The sequence below is a fragment of the Cavia porcellus genome, unplaced genomic scaffold (assembly GCF_034190915.1).
Source record: "Cavia porcellus strain 051 isolate PalLab524CR breed Dunkin Hartley unplaced genomic scaffold, mCavPor4.1 scaffold_34, whole genome shotgun sequence".
NCBI classification, from domain to species: domain Eukaryota; kingdom Metazoa; phylum Chordata; class Mammalia; order Rodentia; family Caviidae; genus Cavia; species Cavia porcellus.
In genome coordinates, this window is record NW_026947517.1 from 12,496,277 (window position 1) to 12,520,198 (window position 23,922).

The following is a 23,922-nucleotide window of genomic DNA, read 5'->3' on the forward strand; positions in this document are numbered from 1 at the left end:
TGTAAACCTACATTTTCACAAATGAAATTATTTTCTTTCCTTGCTTTAAATTACTTTTTTTTAGGTACCAGGGATCAAAGCTACAACCTAGGACATTCAAGGCAAGCGTTTCCGCCTCCTGAGCTAAATCCCTGGCCTGTATTAATGAATATTTCAGTTTATTCATTCAAATAGAAGTGTGATTTTAGCAAAGGATGTCAAGGTAGACAGAAATTGATATACAATCAGAGAGGAACTGGAACCTCAAATAGTCAATGCAAAAAACTAACTACAACAATCACTGCTACAGGCACAGCTGAAGAAAGCCAGACCTGAAGGTGAAGATGCAGTGACTAGGTCTACATGCTCCTGAGGAGAAAAACAACAGCTTGAAATGTACTACAGTTACCACCTCCTCCAGGAAGTTCAGATAGGCATCAATTACCATACTCAATGACCAGAACAACTGGACTATTGTTCCCACAAAATGCCTTGGCTCTTTCCCCATACCTTTTCTGGCTGACTTGTTCCCCTGTTGAATAATATTAGTTAAGCAACTATAAGCTCACAGGTTGATAGTAGTCTGACACCCACACTGTACCCACATTGTGACTTTCCTGTATAAATGACTCCTGACAATAGGTCTATGGCCAAAACACTGAAGACCACTCCTGATAATTCAGGGCAATTTTTCTCTCTTTTTTTCTAAGAAAATTTTTGAAATTCTTTTGGTTTATGACTTCATAACTTTCTCATGTTGTGAGTCATTAAACTTGATGCATTTGATATCAAACAGGGCAGGATTATATTTCTCTTATCTTAATTTAAATATGAAATGTCTGCTAAAGGCATTGTTCCAAAGCCAGAATTTCAAGCTGCTTGTTTGCCCTGAGTTTAACATTTCAATGAGCTTTTAGAAGTCCTCAGTCTAAAGAACTGCAAATGTATTGGAGGAAGGAGGTCACTGTTGTCCTGTAGCAAAATAGGTGCCATTCCTAAGTCTGTGTTTGTCATTGCCTCCTGGATGGCACTACATGGCTTTCTTTCCTCTGCAGCATCATTCAATAATTCCTATTTTACATAACTCAAATTTCACTCAGCTCTATTATTGTTTGTTTTCAATCGTCTTTCTGTCTACTTGGTTGGTTTTTTTTTTTTTTTCATTTTAGTTTTTTGATTTAAAGACATAGTCTCACTTTGGATTTCGGGGCAGCCTTGCACTCACTATGTAGGTTAGGCTGTCATTGAATACATGGTCATTCTCTTGTTTCAGCTTCTTCATTGCTGGGGAAAAGAGGTGGGCATTATAGCACATGTCGTTTGTCTTTTTTCTTTTCTCCTTTTCTCTACTATTCTTTCATTTCAGTGGCACTGTCATGTAATCCTGAGGTTTGCTTGTGTCAGTAAAGGTTCCTGCAGCTTGAGTTGATTTTGTGAACAATAATATAGGAAGCCAAGCAACCCAATTGAGAAATGTGGAATTTCATTAGCTGGGATCAGCACTACTTGTATACAGAAACCCTAACCCCATTTCAGGATCTAAACAAGAGGCTCTGAACTGGAAAGTTAGAGATGTTTTAAAAGATAGAATCACAAAAAGATCGTTTTGGAAATCATTTAGCTAGAATCTTATAATAATTTTTTGGATGACAACTGTATTCTCCTTCTTTTGTTGAGCAGGTTAATTTTTTTCTTTGGGTACAGCTCATTTTGCTTTTCTCCTGGGACTTATACCCTGAGTGATTTTCCATTTTTCTGAGTGAAATACAGGGCACTAGTTCAATGCAAAGCTCAAGATGTCATCTATTAAGCCAACCTACAACACAGCTAAGTTACAAGTCTCAATATTTTTTAGGGTAAACACACACATATCTATAATCCCACACTCAAGACGCTGAGATAGGAGTGCTGCTTTGAGGTTAGGGCAATTCTGTGCTCCATAAAGGGTTTAAATCTAGCTGATATACATAGAGAAAACTTGCCTCAATAAAACAAAACTAAACTAAACAAATAAATCCAAACAAAACAGCTGAATGGAGACTGATTTCTTCAAATCTTAATTCCACATCTTGGGGATTAATTTTTGTATATACACATTTTTTGAAACAGCAAATTTAATGCTATATTGCAACACACAGCTAATGTAACTGCCAAATAGGAGCACTCATTCTTATGCTGAGTCACTGCAAGAGTCCCTGTGCACTGTCTCTAAAGCAGAGCTCATAGTGAGAGCCTGCAGGACCAGCATCCATAAAGCACAGAGGCAGACAAATATCTCATGAATCACTTCAATGTACTAACAATGATATATCTTCAAATCTCATTTAGGCCACTGAGTCCTTTGTTCGTAATATACTTGAGCAGCATTTTGATATTTAAATTTGGTTTCATAGAACAAAACATACATAACATCAAATACAATACATAAATAATAACTTAAATGTTCATGGAAAACTGCTGTATGTAAAAAATGTATAAACAATGAAACCAGGTACAAGTTTCAAATTATAGCTCAGTGTCACCAAGTGATCACCAAGTGATCACTCTCCATTCAGATATAAGAAATATATCTTGGGAGGCTGATGCAGGAGAACTTCCTTGAGTTTGGGGCTAGCCTAAGTTACAGAGCTGTCTGAAATATAGAAACCCTGACTGAGACACCCCACAGACAATGTGAAACTTGAAAAGTGACTGCATACGACACCTTTGGTTTGCTTTAAAAATTATATCCATACAATATAGAAAAATTCCACAATATTCAACATTTTCTGAGGAACAATGTTGATATCATACATAGTATACAGAAAACCCTTTCAGAGCTAGGTATTTAGCTCAGAAGCATGAACAACTACCTCACAAGCTTGAGATCATGAGTTCAATCCCTGTTACAAAAAAAATTCAAATTTCACCTTCATGACACTGGGTCATAATTGGAGATAATCAAAATTAGATCTCAAGTGAAGAACACAGAATTCATGGGTTGACAAGGATGTGGAATACTGATTGTTACCAGAGCTGGTGTTATTCACCTCAAGGAAGAAATCATAAGCCAACTTTAACTTCATGCTTAGCCTAAGAACTACCTGACTTTCAGGGAAGATCCTGTCTGTTGTATGTCCTGCTATTGGCACACTATGTCCTGCCAGTCACTTCCGCATCCTTTCCATGCTAGTCTGATCCACCCTAGGCAGACAACCATTCACGACTAAACTATTGATATCTCTGCGCAATTTCAATTTATGGCATCTCCTTTACACCACTTAGTAAAGTCCACTGCAGAGCATTTCCATATTTCAACAATGTATATGATCAACCAAGCTATTAAATCACCTCTTAATTCAGATATGACACCCATATTCCTTTCCATTCAGATGGATATCATATATATATATATATATATATATATATATATATATATATATTCATGCCAATGACTAAATGTAGGCATTTTCAATGAGAATTTAACAGGCAGCCCTTTCTGGAATTTGCCCTTAGCAAACACACTTTACCCTGCCCTTGATGACACATTTATATCTGCTTCATTCTTCTCAAAATTTAAACCTCTATGGATGTTCTCCCAAACATCGTCTTTGAGCACATGTGTCACATCAAGTATGATCAGAAATTCTTTGCATTGTTCTGTATAATACACAGCAGTTCATCCGGTGTTTGGGAAGCCTTCCTCCACTGAGGCACATCACTACACATCTTTGAATTCTCAGAACATTTGCCTCCATCTTTCATGAGCATGGAAATATGAGAACATAGTATAAATTTAGGTGATCACAAAATACATAAACGCATAAGTTTAAGGAGAGCAGTTGTGGCTATGAGGTCCTGCAGCACAGACATTTATAAACTTCTGACTTTCAGATCTGTTGCTGACAGGAACGAGAGCAGAGACCTAGCTTATTACAGCTGCATCCAGCTTGAAACCACATCGGAATCAGGGTCTCCTCATGCCCTGTCCTGGGCCCAGACTGTTGGAGGAGCAAGGGCAGCAGGCGATTTCAAAAATGGCCTTGTGGCCTGGTGGTATCACAGTGGTGACAGCGTTCTAGGGACCCAGAACTGTCCTGGCCCCAGCAAGAGGTAAAAGGGACAAAGGATGACTCACTGCTAGAACTAGAGCACCTCAGGGTCTGAGGCTAAGCACACAGGCTCTAGACAGCACAGCTGCTTCTCACCACTTGGTTTTTTTCTTTTTTTTTTTTTTTCTTTTTGGTCTTTTTCCTTTTTATCGGTCCCGGGGATCCAACTCATGACTGCCTGCTTTCAAGGCAGGCGCTTATGCCGCAGAGCTAAACCCCCAGCCCTTTCTCATCACTTCTAACTGGTCTCAACCGGATTCCACCCCATTTCACTGCTCCCATCCCAAAACATCACCATTGCGTAGTTTGGAGGTCTCCCAGGTTCTTTCTAAGCAGTCCACAGCGAATAGAAGCAAAAAATAATGGTCCAGCAAACATCTAGTGCTCCCTTTTTTGCACAGGCCTTGCAGTTGATGCCATGACACCGGAAGAGACTGCCTACCTTGGCCCGCCTGATTGGACAGTTCTTACAGCTGGCCTCTTCATCACTGATTGGTTCCTGTTCTCCTGCCTGCCTTCCCCACCAAGAATAATTACAGAAAAAAAACCCACCCTGTAACTGTAGATCCCCAATTAAAGATGGTGGAGGCTTCTGGAGCTGGCTGTCTTCTGGAATGTTGACCTCAGCTCGTCTGATGGGTATTTGCACTGAAAGTCTTTACCTCAGTCCTTGTTTTTTCTCCCAAATGCATTTTATTTGAAAGTTAAAAAGTAAAAAAGTGGTCCAGGAATTTAGCTTAATCGTCTGCCTGGCAAGCTAGAGGTCTTGCATTCCATCCAAGATCTGGCTACCACAAACTGTGCTGCTATAAACGTGGGTGCACATATATCACTGTGGTATGATGATTTTTATTCTTTTGGGTAGATACCCAGAAGGAGAATAACTGAGTTGAGTGGGACCTGTGGACCTAGTTTGTGTGGAATCTCCACACTTATTTCCACAGTGGTTGCCTTACCACCAACAATGGAGAAGAGTTCCTTTTTCCCCGACAACCTCTCCAGCAGTCGTTATTGCTTGATTTCTTGACAGTAGGCATTTTTTTCTGGGGCAAGGTGACATATCAGTGTTATTTAATTTGCAATTGTTAAATGATGAGTAATGCAGAACATTTTATCACATATTTATTCGCTGTTTCTATTTCTTCATCTGAGAACTGTGTATTTCACCTCAGATGCACTTTTTTGGATTGGGTATTTAAATCTGGGAAGACTGAAATATTTTAGTTTTCCGTGCTCTCAATAGTAATACTTTGTCTGAGGAACAGTTGGCAAATATTTTCTCCCACATTGTGAGTTGTCTTTTCACTGTTAGTGATTTCTCTTGCTGTTAAAACGTTTTTCAGTAGGGTGAGATTCTGACTTAATTGTCTTTGATTTTTGCTGTTCAATCCAAGTTTTCTTCATAAAGTCTTTTCTTACATCAATGTCTTCAAGAGTTTTACTTACTGTATCTTGTAGCAGATTTAATGTTTCTGTTTTAATATAAAATCTTTGATCTATTCTGATCTTAGCTTCATACATGTTGAAAGATAATATTCAGAATGTATAGAGCCAGTTTTTCCAGCACCATTTATTAAAGAGGCTGCTTTTCTTCCAATGACTCTGTTTGGCTCCTTTGTCAAAGATAAGATGGTTTAGTGGTCTGGGGTTGTTTCTCCATCTTCTAATTTGTTCCTTTGATCTTTGGGTCTGGTTTTGTTTGTTTTGTTTTTTGTCAGTACCACACCTTTTTTAAAAAAAAATCACAATACCTTTCTAGTATAATTTCAAGTCAGGGATTTTGATGAACCCTATCTTTCCTTTGTTGCCCAGCCTCACCTTTGCTACTCTAGGTCTCTTCTGGTTCCAGATGAATTTTTGGAATTATTTTGTGTAATTCTTTGAGATATGCTACGGGTTTTGATTGGGATTGCACTGAATCTGTACCATACCTTTGGAAGATGGTCATTTTCACTATATTGAATTTCCCTACCCAAGACTATGGGATAGTTCTTCATTTTAGAATATCTTCTTCAATCTCCTTGTTGAGAGTACTGTAGTTTACAGTTTAGAGGTCATTTACATCCTTTGTTAGATTGATTCCTAAATATTTCATTTTGTTGGATGCTATTGTAAAAGTTATTGTTTCCTTGATTTCTCTTTCCATGAGTTTTTTATTCTTGTTTATGAAGTCTAGTGATTGTTGAGTGTTGCCTTTGTAACCAGCTATATTACTGAATTTGCTTCTTAAACTAGAAGTCTTTTGGTGGAATTTTTAGGGTCTTCTAAGTAGAGTATCATGTCTTCTGCAAATAATGATAGTTTAACATTTTCCTTTCCTATCTTTATTCCTTTTATTTCTTTCTCTTGTCTAATTGCTCCAGCTAGTTTCCAGGACTATATTGAATAAGAATGGAGACAGTAGACATCCCTGTTGTGTTCCTGATTTTACAGTGAAACCTTTCAGTTTTTGTCCACTTAGTATGAGGTTGACTGTTGGTTTGTAATAAAAGGTTTTTTTTCAGATTGTGATAAAGATCATCTCTCCCAATTTTTGTAGGTTTTTTATTATGAATAGGTTTTGGACTTTGTCAAAATCTTTTTCTGCATCTATTGAAATGATCAAATGATTTTTGCTTTTGGATTTGTCAATACAGTGTATTATATGTATGCATTTATGTATGTTGAACCACCCCTGCATCCCAGGGAATAATTCCACTTGATCATGTTGTACAATCTTCTCGATGATATTCTGCAGTCTGTTTGCCAGTATCTTATTGAGGATATTGCTTCAATGTTCACCAGGCAGAATGGTCTGTAATTCTCTTTCTTATTTGGATTGTTCTCTGGTTTTCGTATCAGGGTAATGCTTGCTTCCAGGAATGAATTGGGAAGTGCAATTTCCCATGCGATTTCATTGAATTTTGAGAAGTGGTGGTGTTAGGTCTTCTCTAAATTTCTTATTTGTCCCTGCCATTTCATGGCTACCCCTGCTTTCTTTCAAGGATCAGTGGACTCTTTCCATAGTGGGCTTCAAATATTTTCAGGATCAAGGTTCAATCCTCCAGGATAAAAAATCCACTGATGTCAGAAAATATTCTGAGAACAGGCCAGGGCAGTACACAACAGAACAGAGAGTCGGAAGTCTGTGTTAGAGGCAGCAGACTTCATTTTCATGATTTTCACTCATTTCTATTAATTTTCCACCTAGAATCCCAGTATGTGAACACAAAAGGAGCACAGTTACCATGTAAAGTGAAGACATTACATTTAAATGATAGTAATGGTCAGCAACAGAGTAAGGATGAAATAAAAGCAAGCATCAGTTCTCCAAGACAAGCTTGCTACTCATTCAGACTCATATAAATGCTGAATTCTGAAAGTGATCATATTGCCAAGCATGGGGGGGGGTGGCAATTATTGCTGAAATGGAACCAAATTGCTAGTCCAATTAAAAATTTCCTTCTGGTGAGGCAGGGACACCCGAGGACTTCACACTGTAAGTTCCCCTTGCCACATAGTTCCCTTGTCACTAATTGGCACTCAGCTTTTTGTTGTACTCTACTCAAAAAAAAAAATCAGGGCCCCATGATGAAAAAACAGGGCAAGACCCCAAGATGACAAATGGGGCGGACGTATTTTTTAAAAGAAGTGCTTTTATTTTAGCTGGCCCAGCAACACAGTGCAGATGGAATTTGCAAAGCTGTGCAACTGGGTTAGAGTTTTGACTGATTTTTATAGTTCATTTATGATTAGCTCATTGATCATTAAGTACATAGTGATGAGAAACGGAAATAAGGTGGGACTTTGTTCCCATTTGCTTGAGGTCAGAGGCATTTCACAGTGGGTGGTTAGCCAACTCATACCCCTTGGTCTGCCAATTCCAGGAACATTTGTCTCTCATAAAGGGAACAATGGTTGACACAGCATCATTTGTCTCTTACAAGGGGAACAAAAGTTGACATAGCACACTGGTCACTAAGGTGGGGGGATGATGCATTACAGAACAGCAGAACAATGCAGTCAGTTAATTGATAACTATGTGGTTGATGCTTGGTTACTAGGGTAATGAGCTCAATATAAAATGACAATATTACTAATAACTATATGTTTAAGTAACTATTTTTGTTAATTATCTTTTAATCAATTATTTTAATTTTTAGCAACTTAGTATAATATTACTAATCTGTTTATAATGCAAGGTCCAATTGTTAAACAAGTAAGTAAGATTAACAGAGGTCTGGAGGCTGCTATGATTAACATTGTCAACCAGGGAGATAGAGAAAACCATCCCTCAAACCAATTCTGTTCAGATTGTCTGGCTTGTTCTTGATCCTGTAGTTGCCCTTTATGGCTGGCCATACTTTGATGATAACCCCAGAATGATTGGCATACAAACAACAATTTTTTTCTAATGCCAGACAAAAGCCTCCTTCCTTTAGGAACAGGAGATCTAGACCCCGGCAGTTTTGTAAAACCATCTCAGTCAGTGAACTTAAAGAATCGTCTAATTTGGAGACAGAGTCACTAAGGGCTGCTAAATCTTGGTCAATGAGTAAACATAAGTATCTATAATTTTGGTCTTTTGACTATTAGGCTGGACACTCTTAAACCTATTGACCTTGTTATCTCAATTTTTAGTAATACAGGTAATAATGCAGGATTTTTTTTGGTCTTACTGGACTCTTTAAGTCAAATCTAGGGAACAAGTGACTCTTACCATTATCTCTAGGGTACCAATACACTTGGGGAAAGATATGTACTAATACATAAAGGGCAGGGCACTGGGTAAACAGGTGATGCATGGAACAAGGAGTTATATTAGAAGTACAGGAAAACCAGGCCCCATTGGGAGCAACAAGGTGTTGATTAGCAGGATAGGAAAAAAGTATAAATCAAAGCTGAAGAGGTAGGATTACAGAGTGCAGCACTAGGGAAAGTGTGCAAGGAGAAGGCAGAGTATACACAGATTCCTGGAGCACCCTGTACATTGTCCAGTGTGAGCAGGGCCTTAGCATCCCACCAACAAAGGTGTCATCTGTATAGGAATTTAAATGTTGATTTGCCATAAGCAATGTCCAGAGGCAAGAAGGGGCTAGAGATGTCACAGAAGTCGCAGAGGGCAAAAAGGTCTCAGGAGCAGGAAGTCTAGTGGAGGAGAACAGAAGATTGGGTCTCAAGAGTGAGGAAAAAGTTAAAGACCCCATTTATTTCCTGTCAAGGAGATACAAATTTACAACCCCAATGTCTACAAAAATATTTCATCTCTACGGATTGTGAACACCTATAATCAGAGGCTGGCTGTTGGTTTTGGGGGCAAAGATACCAGCCAGTGGACTGTAATTTCTTTTGAATACATAGGTCCTTGTAAGTCTCATTAGCAACCAATCAGGCAGCATGACATGCAAACCCAACAACATTTTTTATTTAATTTTTTCTGGGATGTTATCTAATAGGGAACATATATCTATCTTAACTATCTCATAGACAGTAGCATTGGCTACCAATAATTTACCAGTGAAATAGTCAGTAATTTTAAGTTTTAAACAATGGGGTTACAAAGTATCTCCTTGGGTGTCCATGAGGAATAACACCTAAGAACAAGATTATCAGATACAATTGGCAATCTTAAGCTTTAAAGAATCCTTGGAGGGAACAACAGTCCACTTATCTGTAGGTTGATCGCTGTCAAAGGCCAGAACTGGCTTGAAGTGGCAATGATGAATCGAGGCAGGCTTTTCATGACTTTTATGTCAGTCAAAGTGCTGAGGACCATGGTGTAAGGGTCTTTTCACCATGGTTGGACTGACTCACGGTGATGTCTCTTCATGAGTAGTGTCCTAGGTTTCACTGCAGGACGTTTATCCTCAGGATGGGTTGTAGGCAGAGGTTGTTGTTCTCAGAATAACTGGTGGATGGAAGTCAGAGCTAGCTGAAGGGCCTGGAGGAACTTAATAAAATCTTGATTAGCCAGATCAGCTATTTTTTTTAGAAATCTTAGGAATAAGAGGAGGAAGTCTCCTACATAGAACTTTAAAGGGGAAACAACTGTAACATATGGGGTACATTGCACACACAAAAAGGCAAAAGGAAGGATACTCACCCAGTTCTTGCCAGTTTTTAATGCCATCTTAGTTATTACCATTTTTAAAGTCTGGTTTATCCTTTTTACTTGTCCTGAACTTTAAGGCCGGTAAGCACAATGAAGTTTTTAATCAATCTGCAAAGCTTGGGTTAGTTTTTGAGTTATCTGGGCTATAAAAGCCTGGCCATTGTCAGACCCCATGGATAAAGGGAGGCCAATTTGGGAAAACTGCTATCAGGACTGACTCAAGACTTAGTAGGAAGAGCTATCTACCAGTACTCATTCCCTTAAAGTCCAGGCTTTTTTTATTTTTGTGAATTCTATTTATCAATGTTTTTCAGGCATAGTCCCACGGTACCAAGTGGTTTTCATTTGTTGTGTTTGCTTAGGATTTACCACCTGGCACTGAGGGCCTCTAAGGCTCACAGACTGAGTAAGCTTTGATAACTGAGGGATAAAGAAATGATCTCAAAAAGAACAGCGAGTTTTGATCCTCCCATGTGAGTGGACTGATGAGCTTGTTGGATGAGTTTTTATCTCAAGGCCTCATGGAGGAGGACTCGATTATCAGGCAGTTGGTACCAGGCCCCAGAGATATCAGACTTTGCTTGGAGTTGAGCTGCCAAATGTAAGTCTTTTTGAGTGCAAATGGGCTTTGACAGAGTGGGTGGAATCAGTAGCAATGCCAGGATTATCTCAATCCCCACTGATTTTGTGGCTGCTTTTTGGGTAGCTGCGTCTGTTAGATTATTTAATAGCCATATTCCTTGGCATCCAAATGGCAGCTAACAAATCCAAAACTTGGGGAGCATTTTTATCTTTTGGCCGCCTTAAGTCAATGAAACTCATTCCTGGTAAATGGCCCGATGAACATGGCCAGTAGCAAATGCATATCTGCTATCAGTCTGATAACTTGAGGGCCTCAGTGAGGGCAATGAGTTTAGCCCATTGGGCTGATGTTTTTGGCTCTAAGGTTTGTTCCCATAGAATCTGAAAGTCTGAGACAGTGGCTCCTACGACCTGCTTACCTTGATAGATGGGACTGCTTTCATCAGAGAAATATGATGGAACTCTGGACAGTGGCTCATCTGTCAAGTCTGGCCGAAGCCACATGAAATGATCAGAGGGGCAAGGAGAGGTCATCATCAGGCAGCTGAGTATCTGGGTTTAAAGACACTGCCCCCTTGAAACTGATGGTAGTCAGATCTAGAAGTAATGCCTGATAGGCAGCCATCCATCCGGTGAAGCTTTAATGAGAGTCTCCAGTGAATGAGAGGAGATAATTAAAAGTTTTTGTCCAAATGTCACCTGTTGGGCCATTTTCACCAGGAGGGCCACTCAGGCAATCATCTGAAGGCAAAGCAGACATTGGGCTGCCATATTATCAAGTCTCTTGGAAAGATAGGCAATAGGCTTTTGCCATGGTCCTAAACTCTGGCTCAGTACTCCTTTTGCTATCCCTTGTTTTTTATCAACACAGAGGGAAAGAGGTTTCTGCAACTTTGACAGAGCCAGAGCTGGAACTTCTGTTAAGGCTGATTTCAATTGCTGAAAAGCCTGGCCTCGTGAGTCTGTAATCTAAAGCAGGCAATATCCTATGGCTCCTAGAAATTCTCATATTTGCTTTTTAGTCAAAGGAACTGGAATCTGTTGAATGGCTTGCACCAGCTGGAAGGAAAGAGTCAGTTTTAAGCAAACTCTAATAACTAACTGAGGGGCATTTTTTAAAATCTCTCAAGCCTTTGCAATTGTTGCTTAATATCAGGTGCTGACAGTTACAAAGGTATTATTAATGGCCCTTGCCTTTTTAGGTGCTACCAGATCTACAGGAGTCCAAATGTAATAGGCCTTTAGCAATCTCTCCAGAAACCCCGAGGAAGAGTCATCATCTAATTGTCTCACCTCTGCTACCTTGGACAAATTGGTGGGTTTTCTGGCAGCCCTTAAAGGCTTCTGAGAACAACTGGTGATACTGAACTAGAGCCTTCTTACCTCTGGTTGTCCGATCGGGGTGGGACAAAGGGAAAACACGTTTCTGGCATTCGGCATCAGAGGACAGGTTTTTATTTGGAATGCACACTACTTTTTATCCCACAACATGAATGTTTTTTTTTTCTCTATCTTTTACTGTAAACAAAACCTGCAAAATCTGCTGGCAGTCATCCCAACTGGGGTGATGAGTGGAGATGACAAATTCCAAAAGAGAAATAAGGCCCTGAGTGTCCTTAGAAAAAAGGGGGGTGAGGAAGAGGAGTCCAGAAATTCTGAATGCTGATGGCTTTTAGTCCAGATGGGACTGAGAATCACAGTCCTCTTTAATTTTTATTTTCATAGGCAAATATATTTTATATATGGTCAACACTGACTTTTTATCATTATATAAAGTTGGGATGACAGAGGGCTCCAGTTTATCCTCCCCTTTTTAGAATATAATCTCATTTTAATGGAAACATTTTGTAGTAAAAGTTTACTGATCCAATACTGTCAAATTCTGAACACATTTGATTTTCTGTTTTTCTGTTTCTGTTTATTACCTGTCAATTACCTTTTTTCTAGCTTTTTAGACAGCATTAAAACTTTTAACAAAGTCCTTGAAGTGACTTTCTTAGTAGTTTAAAATATATTAAATCATTCTATGTTTTTTTACCACCTTAAAATGTTACACTTTAAAAACTGTAACTTTTTAAATTGGCTCAATAACAGTAGGACCTGACTTTATTTGGTAAAGCCAATATGATTTTAAAAACCATAAACATATATATGTATTGTCATATATTTACATTTTAACCAAGAAAACACTTTTAAAGTCATGCCAATGTTGTACATAATCAGTTGAGGACTAAAACATTAAACAAGGTGCCACAAAACACAAGACTAACATTAAAGACACAAACAAAGGATTTTCTGTCCATGGTTTAGTGACCTAAAGGGAAATAAATTTTTATTATGGCCCTTAAGTCCAATAAGCCGCATGGAACATGCAACTGTGGTTTAAGAGAAAAAAGAAATCTAAATGTTAGTACTGAGGTAACAGATTCAAATGAACAAATGGCTCCACCGTAAAAATATACCAAGCACAAAACCAAATGGACAAAAAAATCCCAAATCACAAATGGGATAGAAGCCCTGTCCCAGAGGGCATCCTGCTCTCATGCAGAAGGAGCCAGCCAAGCTCCTCTGCAACTTCAAAGGTGCACATTCAAATTACAAAGAACAAAAGATCCAAATACTTACATATGTTTTAAGCCAATCGATCGGTGAAAAACTGTGGGGAGGGGTCCCCATGTAATCCTGGACGAGCCACCAAAAGGTTGTACTCTACTCAAAAAACATGGCCCTATGATGAAAAAACAGGGCAAGACCCCAAGATGACAAACGGGGCAAGACATCTTTTTTAAAAGAAGTGCTTTTATCTTAGCTGGCCCAGCAACACAGTGCAGATGGAGTTTGCAAAGCTGTGCAACTGAGTTAGAGTTTTGACTGATTTTTATAGTTCATTTATGATTAGCTCATTGATCATTAAGTACATAGTGATGAGAAACAGAAATAAGGTGGGACTTTGTTCCCATTTGCTTGAGGTCAGAGGCATTTCACAGTGGGTGGTTAGCCAATTCATAGCCCTTGGTCTGGCAATTCCAGGAACATTTGTCTCTCATAAAGGGAACAATGGTTGACACAGCATCATTTGTCTCTTACAAAGGGAACAAAAGTTGACATAGCACACTGGTCACTAAGTTGGGGGGGATGACACATTACAGAACAGCAGAACGACATGGTCAGTTAATTTATAACTATGTGGTTGGTGCTTGGTTATTAGAGTAATGAGCTCAGTAGAATGACAATATTACTAATAACTATTTTTTGTAACTATTTTTGGTAACTATCTTTTAATCAATTATTTTAATTTTTAACATCTTAGTATAACACTCTTCAGGATTTTAATATTCCTAGAAGTCATATATTCCCTAAAGCCTGGTGATCCATTTGTTAACACCTTTTTGGCTTCAGAAATGTGTAGGATATTACTATGATCGCTTCTATATGTATAAACTGCAGCCATGTGTGTTGGAACCCATGAACCAAATCTGGTCCCTGGATCCTTCCTCTCAAGTTCTGAAACTGTTCTCTGGCTCCTTGACCTCATAAAAAAGTTACCTTTTCCTTTTCACTTTTTTCCAAGATATTTATGCTTTGGAAACAGTCAAAACCAAGCTTCCCTCATGGAAACAATGAGATAAAGAATATATTAATATTAAATTCTGTAAGTCAGGTATTTTGTACCTGTATAAAAGTAAAGAAATAAATATCTAATATAATTCAGCTAGCTGTATGTTCTGAATAATCTTCCAAATGCATCAACACATTCTTCAACTAATTATGTAAATGATTTTTTAATCTATGAAAACCCTAACAGTTTTTTAGCGTTTACCTGTTTCAGTTTGACTCCAGCAATTCTTTGGAGATCAAAACCACTTAATTTTCTGTACAATCCATTCTCTGCCAAGCAGGCATAACTGGCATCTGGTGAGGAATTCATGGTTAAAACAAATGAACTGCTAGAAACACCGAGACTCATGTTACATAGTACTTAGCAAGTTGGTGGAGGCCTCCTTTATTATCTACCAATTTCACTTATAAGTACTGACTTCGAAAAGTTATGCAGAATACTCACAATGATGTAAAGAGGTGTATAATCATGCCTTCTGAGAAATCACTATAATACCCCTCAATATGTTAATAAGGTAGCATATGTTGATAAGTTAGCAATACATTTGTTGATAATAACACTTCCATCTACAGGTAAAACAAATTAACACGCAACAAAATTTTCAGGAAACTTACAGTTATCCTATCTGGAAGTTAATTTTCTGTTGGGGCCTCTGCCTAAATATCTAGAACCCAAAAAAGTGCACAGCAAAGGACCAAAAGAATGAGAAAAGTGGCATTGTTTTGAGGGCAACAGGAAGAGTGAAATCTTCAGAACTCATAAATATGCTAACCAGCCAGCCACCTGTCACTAGGCACCTCATATTTAATCAGAAAAGCAAGGAAGTGAGTGGACAATGGTAAAAACCTGAGCAGGCCCCTGGGAGAGGTTCAAGGAACTCACAGAGCAACAGATGATTCTAATTAAGAAAAACTATCCAGGAAGTCTCCTGGTGGCCTCAGCTGTGGCCTATCTTGTTCCTTGCAGTGTCTGCTCATTCTAAAATCAGTCATGCGCAGACCACACCACAGCCCTGCACATGTATTCATCTTCAACCCTATCCAACATCTCTCTCTAATTTTGTTTTGTTAACTCCCAGGATGGGTGGCCAGGTTAAGGTGGGGAAGCACTGAGGAGAACTCCAATTTAAACTAATCATAGTCCATCAGTTCATAACAGTAGTCATTTACCAGTATACCCAGCAATTGTCAGAGAATGTTAGTGATCCTAGCTTTCCCCACAGCCAAGCTTTTACATTGCACTATATCTTCAGAGGCCAGACCTTTCTGCAGGATGTCCAAGGCCAAGCTAACATGAGACCTGTGTTAACTACTGTCTTAGTTGTTTTTTACTTGTTTCTGAGACAAAATACCTGAAGCCCAAGTTGAGAAAAGAAAGGTTTATTTCTTCAGTTTTTGGAGGTTTCAGTCCACACTCAGTTGGCTCCAAGGCAGATGGGCATGGCTGGGCCGCAGTTCATGGCAGCTGCAAACAGCAAGCAGGAACCAGCAAAAAGCAAGACACACTTTCTTCCTGCCATTATATTACATCCTGGCTTCATGCCTATGTGGGTGTAGCACCAACACCATCAATCCACATACTACACAATGAACCATCACAAATGCACAATGTAAACTCATGAAGCCTGGGGGACACAGGCATAAACCATGACATTCCACCCCTGGCCCCCAGGACTCATGTACATCCAATATACAAAAGACATTTAGTCCACTTCCAAGAGTTGCCAACGTCCTATGTTTCAGCATTGCTGAACAGTCCAATTCCCAAGTCTCATCCAAGATCTAAGGCAAACTCTTAACTGTAACCCCTGTACAAATGAAACAAGGTTAAACATTTCTCAAATGCAAAGGTACACGTTACCACTGCAAAAGTTACAAGAAGGAGAATATAAAGCATTGGGAACAAAAGAAGTCCAGCAGGGAACATTAAGTCCTAGAATTCCATGTTCAGCATCAGAAGCAATCTGGTTGCAAACTTCAAAGGGCTTGGATAATTCCACCCCCATGGCACTTCCACTGATTTTAACTCCCACAGCTTTTCTCTTAAATCTTCTCTGCTCTCTTTTTGCAGCTTCCTTTGAATCATCCACATTCCTGCCTTTTCCAAACTTCTGCAGTCTATACCGCACCTTTGGCTTCACCCTTACGTCTTCACAAATTGCCCTCTCAGGGGCACACTTTTTGGCCTCCCAGGCACTTTGCAGTTGATGTGGATGCCATCTTGCTTCAGAATTTGTTCATTTTCCTTGCACCTAAAATCAGCACCTTGTGGATGCCACCAAGGTTTTCTGCTGACTGGAGCAGTAATAGGCTTTTCTGTCTTTTGGCTATAGGGTTCAGTTGCCTGGATTGCAGGGATCTGTTTACCTGATTGTGAAGAAAAGCTTCTCCAAGTTGCCACCATTCTGGAACCTCAAGTGGCCTCTGTCACCATTCCGGAAACATGGCACTCTGCAGCTTTTCCATCTGAGCAAATTCTTTCACTTTTGCAGTGAGGCTGCATAGGATGGGGACCCCTTCCTATGATGCCCCGCGGCCATCTTTCTTATCTCTCTGTTTCTCCTCAAGAATCAAAATCTCAACTCTGTCTTTGCAATCCACAGACTTCCTGGAATTTTCCTTCTGGCCAAACTCAGAGCATTGTACACTATCATGCTGATCTCTTTGCTTTTGATATGCAACATAAATCTGGCTAAAAGCCCCCTACAATAGCCATGCCACAGCATCAAAGATTGATTGCTTTTTAATTTCTTTTTCAAGATTAATCAGTCCATTGCCCTTTGTCTCAGTCTCAGCAAAGTCTCTGGGCAGGAGCAAAATGCAGAAAAACCTTCTGCCAAGCCATAACACACACATTGTGGAGTCCAACAACCAATGCAGTCCTTCTTCCCAACAGAAACCTCCCAAGAAACCTTTACCATCAGACCCACTATCAGATTTCTGGTCTCCTGAGCTCTGACCAGAGTCCCCTCTACAGAACAGCCTAAGCTGCTCCAGCTCTATGCAGCCAGGTGACATGTCCAAACCTACCTACAAGCCATTTCCAAATCCTCTCAAAAAACATGGTCAAGTATAGTCACAGCAAATGACCTCACTCTAGGTACCAAATTCTGTCTTAATTACTTTTTACTTGTTGCTGAGACAAAATACCTGAAGCCCAATTTGAGAAAGGAAAGGTTTATTTTTTACAGTTTTTGCAGGTTTCAGTTCACACTCAGTTGGCTTCAAGGCAGGCAGGTATGGCTGGGTCACAGTTCATGGAGGCAGAAAACAGCAAGCAGGAACCAGCAAAAAGCAAGACACACCTTCTTCCTGCCATTGAATTACATCCTGGCTCCACCCCAATGTGGGTTTAGCACTGACACCATCCATCCAAGCACTAGACAATGAATCATCACAAATACACAATGCAAATGTATGAGGCCTGCAGGACACATGCATAAACCATGACAACTACAGTCAGTTACTTACTTCCTATCAAGGTCACTTAGGTCTTCTCAGGAGTTATCTTAGAACCATGCATAACACCTCATGGCTCTTCTGTCAGTGTCAGCCACTTAGAAGAGTCACAATCATTGCTTGACCACATTGCTCTCTGTGAAAGCTTGGAAGATTTTTCTCCTAGTGACTCTTCTTAGGCACACCTTGCATTGAAGGTGACTTTCTTCTGTGGTCTCATCATCTTCATGATGAGACAACCAGGGAGTCACTGAATATCTTAGGATGATGCAATCAGAAGTTATTTTATATCCTGGGACTCCACCACCCTTGAAGTGCTGGGGCCCAAAATATTGGCTATCCATTTATCCCATCTGTTTCTCTAAGTTTTGGCTTCCAAACCTTAGCTTTCAAACATCCAAAAGAAGTTTTTGTTAACAATAGAGTATATTAGAGGTAGTAAGTGTAACAGTACTATTTTATCTAAACATGAAACAACTTAGAACATTAAATGAATCGTATTTTCTTCTATCCATGGACATTTTAACATTTGAATACCTAGAGTATTAACAGTTGCATATTTTACATAATATAGCAGGAATCAGAACCATACATAGTATTGTATCATGACAATAATGAGATTCTTGTAATAATCTAAATTCTTGTTTTGACATACAATATCCCTTTTAGCCAATCACCCTTATCTAATACACAAGAAGATTTTTGTGTATTATTGAACAACTTATTGATCTTTAGTTGAATGTGAATCTCACAAGTCTTTGTTATCAGCAAAGGTGTGCACATGAGACAAAAATCTGTTACCATAAGTAATCCCCATTTTACAATCATGGAGTCTTACGCATCCAGCATTATGAATATATGCAATACATCATATAGTTGACTACAATCAACTGTCATAACCATGTGAAGCCTTTATACAAGCATCATCAAACCAAAAATATGTATTACTTCATTTGATAATGAGCAATGTGAACATTTAGGTATACATTTCCTAAATTTATGTGAGGTGTCTCCTATAATGCCCTAGATATCATTGAGGTCTCTAATCAATGGACAAAAACTGGTTAAAAGTGTTACCGAACTGCTGCTTTCTTATTTATCAATCAGAGCTTGGTCCACTAATCTCACTGATAAGGGACTTTATTTATTTATTTATCTTTTTAAATTTATTTTTATTTAAAGAAAGAGAAAACAAAACAGAAACCAGGCATAAATAGTACATACATTCAAAGAAAAGAATAAACAGTAATAAATCACTAGTTTGTGTTTACCTATTGTCCTGTTACAAATAATTGTTCAAGATACAAAAGTGGGCCATATAAATGGGAATTCAAACAGGGAGACTGCATATAGTTCTGTTCAACTATCTAATAAAAACTAAGTAATATGGCAATCAATCCTATACACTTAAACATGTATGTATTTATCCATATATTCATTTATGTTGAGTTTAAACAAACCAAAGCAGATTAAAATTACTCTAATTGAAGATTAATGGTATTGCTTGATTTCACATCCTGACACTATGGAATCAGCACTGGGTACTGTAGTCCCTTTTTTTTCTCCTTCAAAGTATTTGTTCATTTCATCATGTGTCATAAGATCAGTTCTTGTAAATTGTTGATAGGTTTTATGGAAGCATGCATCTTAACATGTGTTACTATCCTTTCTATATTAGAGGGAGAAACAGAACAAAGCAGGACAGAGCAAAACATAATCCTAGAGATACATAAAACTAAAAAGACATATAAAACTGCTGTACAAGGAGTTCTACCATGGTTACTGTGTTGTCTTTTGTTATCATCAATAAAAATGGCTATATCATCAGATAAAGTATAATTGAATCTATCAGCACATAACAGTATTAACAGAAATAGAACTTTGTAGATAGTGTAGAGCTACAAAAACAGATATTAATCAAATCAGAATGGGTATTATAGTGAATCTTTGCTATTTTCAGTATAGTTGTCTACACTCTGACTATACTATCAACCTAACGGTTTTGAATAAAATAGTCAATAATAAGAAGCAATCAAACAAATCAGATTTAGCTAAAATCAGTAGTGATATAACAGTATAAGTTATAGAGGGATCCAGTTTAAGTTAACAGGAAATTAAAGATGATTACTGTGGTATATCCTGATATTTTTGGGATAGCTGTCTGTGCCCTCAGATCTGGTGCTTGTATAAAAACTGGGATGGAATAAGTTCTATCTAAGTAGAGTGGTACAAGTAATATGGGTTTTAATTCCTGATACACTTATAACAATATTTTCTTCTGTCTTTTTAAAGACTATTCTTTCCCTTTTACTCCCCCAGGGTGTACTGTGTATTTTTGGCTCTCCCTAACACCCTGGGTTTTATATTGTGGGGGGCAACCTGCTATTTATCTAAATGTTTTCTCACTCCTGGCCTTGATTTCTAGTTGTATTCCTTTACTTATTAAAGCCCGTCTTTCCAACCTACCCATAAATACTGGTCCAGTTGCCCCTATTACTCACTCATTCCCTATCACATCGAGTTCTATTTTCTTATATTCAATTTTGGTCCAAATACCCTTCTTCAGGTCAATTATAGTTCCCATAAAGAGCATCTCGGTTGGCCCTATTTCTTGATCCACTCTGCCTGTGATTATCTCATTGTTTTCCTTAATTTAGTGTATATACAACATCTGCATTAGAAATTATATTGAACCTTCTCTGTCTCATTTCTGCTGTTCTCTTTTTCTGTCATCATTTGTCTTCTTCACTTTGATTTTTGCTCCATTCATTGTGGCATCTCTACCACTGTTCCTGAAATCCTGGTGATTTTCTTTCTCTTTAGAATGTCCTATAGTATTCTCTGTAGGGTTGGATTGGTGGTTGTAAATTCTCCCAGTTCCTCTTTATCTTGGAAGCATCTTGTTTCTCCATTAATTTCTAGAAAAATTTTTCAGGATACATCAATCTGGGCCATAGGTTATTTTCTTTCACAACTTGGAATGATTCACTGAATTTTCTTCTCAATTTGATGGTTTGTGCCAAGAAGTCTGATGTAATTTTGATGGACTTTCCCTTATAAATGATCTGTTTCTTGTCTCTGACAGCTTTTAATGTTCTGTTCCTATATTGGATTTCTGGGATCTTGATTATTATATGCCTATGTGTAGTTCTGTTTTTGTTTAGGTGGGTGGAGTTCTGTATACCTCATACACCAGATTATCTTTTCCTTTTCCAATGCTTGGGGTGTTTTCCTTATTTTTGTGAATAGCCTTTGTAGTTCCTTTATTTGTACTCCTGCTTCTTCATTCACATTCGTTATTCTTAAGCTATACATGCTTTTTTCATCATCTAGCCTTTGTATTGTTACTACTTGTTTCCTTGTTATTTTTAAGAAATTTTTCCTTTCATGATCCCACAGTGCAAACCTGTCCTCTAGTTTCGATAATCTATTTTTAGTTTCTTGCAATCAAATTTGCCAGCTTTCAAAGGAGCTTTTAAATTCATGGTTGTCTCTTTGAACCAGCTTCCTTTCTTCTATCTTTTCTCTATTTTCTTCATGAAACAATTATCCTCCTTTTTTGTTTTCTGCCCTTTTTCCATGTTTTTTCTTGAGAGGTGCTTAGCATTTCTTAAATTATTCTATTTATATCTTGCTTTACTCGGTTAAATACTTCACCTTTCAAATTATCTATGTGTTCCTGAAGATATTGCTTTATATCTACTGGGCCCATGTCTGATATTGCATGTTTGCTGTCCTCATTCTCTTTTGCATTTACCTTTCCTGGATCCATGTTCTCATGATTGGGGAATGGGAACCCTTTCTTGTTGCTTCCTCTTATTATTTTTTGTTCCTTCCATACAGGTGTATATGGGAGGTCCAGGTTCTTTCTTTGTTGGTTACAGTTTGTCTGAAGTGCTGATTGTATGTTCCCACCCAGTGCAGTGTACTATGTAGATACAGACCAGGGAAGCCTATGCTGGGCCAGCCCCTCTGGATTAATCAGCCTGCTTAAGGCTTCACTGCATTAGGGTGAACTGACAGGCATTGGCACTGGTATGGGCTAGCCTATTGGTCTCAGCCTGAGGCGTGACACAGGTCGGGTGCTCCCCTTCAATCCCACTTGAGAAGGGAGAAGCTGACTGAAGTCACTGCAGCCCCTTGTTCTGGCCAATTTGCCCCATCCTAGAATATCATCTCTTGGAGCTTTATGGAAGTGGTTTATTCCCGTCACTCACAACAGGTCGATGCAGGGTTCTCTTCCAGCTCAGCTGTCAGTTAAGATCACAAACTCCCATCCTCAGTGCAAATGCACCTCCAGTGAGATGAAACTGATGAGCTTTTGTGTAGTTCCATAAATCTTGGCTGCATGAGATCAAGTGTAGGAGTGCAGCAATTTAAGTGGCAGCACCAAGACTGTAGCTGTTTCAGTAGAAGCACTGGGACTGTATTTTTAAATGGTTTCTCTCAGCTTAATTTGTTCCAGGCTTCGGAGGGTCTATCTTCCTCTGCCTGGGTCTTACTATGCTGTATTATTTTTGGAAACTAACTTGACATCTCAGAGAGTCTCTGTAGCCTGCTGTTACCTATCCACCATCTTTTCTCCTCCAGGACTTTGTTTATTCATCCTAATAATATAATTTCTAAATAATGAGACTATAAATCAGTGATGAATAACAACATATTGCATTCATATACCCAGTCATTGTGACATTTCGAGCAGCTGGCAACTAATGTGAAACCATGTCTCGTAAATTCACAACCCAAATATATCTTTGATCAAACAATGCAAACTTGGAAAAAGAGAAAAGTTACTGAGCTTAAAATGAAAGGAACAGCTGTTCACAGAGTGGACAAATGGACAAACAGACAGATGATCAGTGTGGATTCAAACAAACACAAATCAGCACACAACTTGTCGGGGTCTGTGAGAATATTTAAGTTCCCCAAAGGCCATTTATGTACTTGTACCATGCCTCTTTGTTAAACTAGCTGCCCTCTTAAACCCCATGCTCCCAGTGCTGGAACACCTGTTCAGCTCAAGCATTCCATGCCTTCAGCAAGTTTCCCAGATGTTCGGTGCCACTTGAGCTCGCCTGTATGGCTATTTTTGCTTTCTGATATACAGGTATGAACAATGAGTAGCTCAGCAACTCCCAGCAACTGCTTAAAAATGGACTGGAGAAACAGGAAACTGATATATGGACAGATTGATAAACATCTTATGAAAGCGGGGTGCACTCAAGCATATCCTTAATCAAGCCAAATTACAATACCTTCTTACAAATTTCAAATCTACAACTATGAATCAACCTAGTGGATTTGCTTTAGACCAACTAGTAGAGATCTTATGAAAAGGATCAAAGGCCTGATTCAGGGAGAGTTGAAATGGTGGTATTGCATTTTGTAGCCTGTGATGCCAACTCATTCCCTACAGGGCTGACACGGTTAGCAGAAATCCACACAAGACCTTAGCAAAAACACAGAGGATTCTCCTTCCCCAGATCAACAGAGGCATCAGCTCTAGCCCTCATGGGCCTTGGGGAGTGTTGTATAATACAAAAGGGTTTGTCAGAGGTATATACTGGCAAGAATGTATTTGAATCAGGGAAGAAAACAGTCTCATTGAGACAGACAACTGACCTAAAGTAAATAGCACCATGAAGAGAAGTTCTTTTCTTATTTTTTATTTAAAATAGACTAAACAAAACAGAAAACAGGTAGAAAAGATATATGCTTTCAAAGACAAATGAAACTATAAGAAATCACTGGTTTATGTTTACATATTGTCCTCTTACAAATAAGTGTTCAAGATACAAAGTGGGATTATATAAAGTGGGGATTCACATGATTCCCCATTATGTGGCCTTGAAGTCTTACAAAATTTTCACTTATTAATTGGAATGGCTTTATTCTGGGATGTTTGATATGGAAATATTTGAAGCTATAGTATATTAAATTATATTCAAATATTTCAAGGGAAAAGACAGACACTATGGTAACTACTATTAAGTCGGGTTATTTGTGGTGAAGCACTAGGTTGCAGAAACTGTCACGCTTTGACCTATATTGTTATGTTTTTATGTCCTCTTTTATCTCAATCTCTCCCTTATTATTTAAAAA